The sequence below is a fragment of the Apis dorsata genome, unplaced genomic scaffold (assembly GCF_000469605.1).
Source record: "Apis dorsata unplaced genomic scaffold, Apis dorsata 1.3 scaffold_61, whole genome shotgun sequence".
NCBI lineage: Eukaryota > Metazoa > Arthropoda > Insecta > Hymenoptera > Apidae > Apis > Apis dorsata.
In genome coordinates this window covers 871644-876025 of record NW_006263361.1, presented here as the reverse complement: position 1 = coordinate 876025, position 4382 = coordinate 871644, and the positions used below count along the sequence as shown (strand labels likewise).

Here is a 4382-nt window from a genome sequence, read left to right as displayed (position 1 = left end):
CGCGACCGATGTGCGTGCACGTGCGTGTGCGCGGCTTCCTCTCCTCGCGCGCCTCCGCCCGCCTCTGCCCACCGTTCGTAAATACACGAGTCACGTGCTGCCTCAACACGTCAAAATGTGAGACGTAACTCAAGCTCCTCCGCGGAGGGGACGCACTCCCACGCGATCGGGATCCTCCGATCGGCGTGTACGCAATACCCGTCCCTCCTCTTTCGTCTTCCTTTTCGATCTCATGATTTCCTTCTTGGAACCCATATCTGTGAGCTTAACCTTTGCGAGCTCATCGCCTTCCAACGCCATTCGCTTCCGATCCTCGAGATTTCCCCTCTCGAGATCGACTCGATCATCGATTTCAGCGTCGGTTGTATCGCGCTCGAAATCGCGCGTGGCTTTCGATTCGCGGCGGCGTAGTAGGAAAATTATCTCTTGGAGGGAGAGGGGGGTAAGTAGGTGGATTACGTTTGACTGACTTGACAACGCAACGCGCGGGGCTCGCAACAAGTTCTCCGGGGAACGTCGGGAGGGTAAGGGAATCGGAGAGACGGGTCGTGCTCGAGGGACGAGGATGGGACGACCATCCTCTTGTGTAACGTACGCGTGTATATACGTACAACGGTTGCCACCGTTCGTTGAAAAGGGACGAAGGAATTACGTCGTGGCGCAGCTTATGCGCCCTCGGGCCACCATTATATGGTAATCTCTGCATCTCCTTCCTTCCCTCTCGCCTAGTTCCCAACAACCACCGGCTCCTCTCCGTCCTCTATTCGTTTTCTCCATTTCCTCTATGTATCCAACTTCGTTTCTCTCTCTGTATTTCGTTTCTTTTCTCGTTTTCTTTTTTTTTTTATCATAGGTTTCCCCGATCAAACGTCACCATGTTTCTTTTATGTTTCCTCCCACTTCTTTTCTTCCATTTCGTCCAAAAGTTGATTACAGATTATTTTAGTTTGTAATTGCGCTTTTTATCATCTTTTTCTCTCCCTTTCTCTCTCTTGTGTTGCTCTCTTTATTATATGCGTTGTTTCTTGCTGCCGCGTCTCTTCTTTGGCTTGCGATTTCTCTGTTCGGAGGAGAGGATCGAGAGGAGATCGTAATCAATCGGAGTGATCTTGGTTTGGATGTTGGGGAGGAAGAAATTGACAGATGCAACGAGATAAAAATTGATTCAAATTATAGTTGAATTTGGATTGAATATGTAAGATTTATTTATTTCTATTGAAGTAAGGTTTATTCGAGTAGATAAGGGTTGTACGATTTTATTTAAAGGAAACACGATCGGTATAATGCGACACGAAGGAAGAGGACGAAGGAGGAGGAAAAGGAAAGCGAGTGTAGTGGGAGGAAGAACAAGCAGGGAAGGGAAAATACACGAGATACAGGGTATGGATGTACTGGGAGCAATGTAAATAAAGTCGGTACATAGGAGAACACGAGGGTGACGAGTTATGGGTTGTTAGAGGCGACTGAACTGGTCTACGAGGATAGACGAGCTGGAACGTGTCTATCGATAACGAAACTCCTCGTTTTCTATCGAATTTGTATCTATCTCGAGCCTCGTTTCGTTTCGGCATAAAAATTCTTCGAGAACGTATATTAATTTTTCTGAATACGAATAAGAATTCACTATTTCTATTCGATTATCTTCAGGTAGTGTCTATGATGCCGGATGATTCGATACCGTTGCAGGAAGCTTACGAATTATCCGACACTAGCTTACAACACGATGTAAACGCTAAAGCCGTGTCGAACGCAGCTTAACTTCGGTGATCAAACGAGACGCGATTATGATCCAATTAAACTACCCGTTAACGCACTCTGCACGTCAAAGCTTCCTTGATTAACCAAAATTCATCTCCTCGAGGCTTAAAAAATAACTGTTTACGCTTTCGTGGACACTTGTGTACTTTTATATTTTGATATAATCCAAATTTTTGCAATATTTTAAAATTTCTATGGAAAGAGAATACGTGTTCAGAAACGGGTTCAAAGTTTCCGAATGAAAACGAAGGAATAAAAAAAAAAAAGAAAAGAAAAATTTATCAAAAAGAATTCGTAAAAAATCGAGTTTAAAATTTCCAGATGAAAATCAAAAAAGAAAGAAAACTAGGAAGAGAAGAAAAATTTCTACTTTCCATTTTGTAATACTCAGATATCGAGGTCAAAGTTTTCGATGAAGATCGAACAAAGGCCACGAGGAATAAAAAAAAGAAAAAAAAAAAAAATTTTACTTTCCATTTTGTAATACTCAGATATCGAGGGCAAAGTTTTCGATGAAGATCGAACAAAAGCCACGAGGAAAAAAAAAAAAAAAAAAAAAAAAAAAAAAAAGAAAAGAAAATTAGGAAGAAAAGAAAATGGGTTCAGAGCTCGAGAGTCGATTAGGCTTATCAAACGTAGTTAAGGCCGCGCGTTACATAAATCCACTGGCACCGGTCAACGAGAGTAACGATAAAATTTAAGAAACGGCATTGTGCGGCAGGCGGAGTCTTAGCCGCGTAGAAAGGAGTCGTTAAAGACCGCTCTCAAGCAACTTGAATTGCCGGCTCAATGTGGCGCGTGCTACCAACACAACGGCTCGCGTACGCTACCAACCAGTCGGTTCTCTCTTATTATATTATGCATTATTATCTACTTATCGGGCTATTGTCCGTATTGACTTCATTGGATCCGATTCTGTTGAGGGCAGCCACGCTGCCTCCGTTCGGTAACAATTGCACGCGACACGCCGTCCAGATCCATCCAATCCTTCCATCCTCCCTCCTCCCTCCTCCCTTTTCTTTTCTCCATTTCGAGAAAAATAACTCGACCCTTCCTTCCGCTTTGTCCTCACTTTTCCTCTCTTTCGCGGATCGTTTCTCGTCCTCCTCTTGCGACGGAGTCTTTTTTTTTTCGCAAAAGTTGGAAGAAAATCATCGAAGGAAATATTATGGAAAAAGAATGGAAAAAGAAGAAGGAAAAAGTTCTTTCGTTTATCCGAACATCTCGTCAAACAACAAGTGTCTAAGTAAACTCATTCACGGATATAAAATTGAATCTCCCTTTTCTTTTTTCTTTGTCTTCGAGAATAAATAAAATTCGATCCTTTTCACATCGTGCTACTTTAAAAGATTCGTGTTTCTGCTTTAAAAGATTCTTTCTTCGTTTCGTTTTTTTTTTTTTTTTTTTGCGCGACAAAGTTTTTCAAAACTTCTTCTCCCCCTCTTTCTCTCCCTCTCCCCTACCCCTGACACGAATTCTTTTCCTTACTTTCCTTATCAAGAACCCTTAAAAATGGTCGAAATTTTTCGTTCCGCTCCATCTTTTTTCCCGCTGGCTACTACTATCTATTATCCGTCTACGAAAGGCAAACTCGGTGTGATCTGATAGGGCCGAAGAACACGCCTTCTCTCTCTTTCTCTCTCCCTCCATCTATCTCTCTCTTTCATTGTTCTCGCGTCTTTGTCCACGTACGATATATATATATATCGTCCTTCTCTTTTTCACGTTTTCGACTTTCCTCTTTTCCTCCTCTTTGGCACGCTCTCTCGAAAGCCTCGAGAGAGAGAGAGAGAGAGAGAGAGAATCGAGCATGCTTGCGAGCATGTAGTAAACGAGCAAACCCAAAGAACGGAAAACTAAAAGCGATCAGGAACGTTACGAGTTTTACTGCCCTACGGGATTTCTTATCTTATGGCCGGTTGCGTAACCAACTTGCATTGTACGGATGCAGGAGGCATTAAAGCACCGACGAAATAATACGGTAACGCCGCGAAATCGAGCCAAGATCGTTTTGAAAGGGAGAGTGGCGCAACGATGATTTTTCACGAAATTCGATTAACCGTGGAACGGATTGGGAAAGGCGGGGGAGGGGAGGGGGGAGAGAGAGAGAGGAGGGGAAGAGGCATTTGAGTTTAGATCGAGATCAATTTCAATGTAATTACGATTTTCCGAAATTTCTCTTCTTCGTTTTTTCTTTATTCTTTTTCTCGTTAGGAAATATTATTAACTCTCGCTCGATCGAATCGAGTCACTTTTTTGATCCGTGTCTCTGACGATAAAAATAATACGTATCAATTCAAATACGGATGGATCGAAAGTGACTCGATTGTAATTAACGATTCGAGAATTAAAATATTTATATAGGCGATTCTTTGAAGAATATTGTCGTTCAATTCGTCGAATGGAAAGCGAATTGGAAAGCGAAAGGAAAAGAGTAATCGAAAAAAAAGTATAGCGAAATTATTATTATTATATGTCTTTTGTTTTTTTCGATGAAAAAAATACGATCTTAAAGATATATTTGCATATTTAGTTTAATGAAACACATGCATGCATACACACACACATGCACACACGCACGCACGCACGCACACACGCACGCACGCACACACGCACACACACAC

General features: G+C 42.3%; 1 long non-coding RNA gene across 1 annotated transcript in view; it reads right to left on the bottom strand.

The window, feature by feature from the left end:
* Window positions 1-4382, bottom strand: part of LOC102673050 — a 46652-nt gene that overhangs the window by 41656 nt on the left and 614 nt on the right. The window lies entirely within an intron of this gene.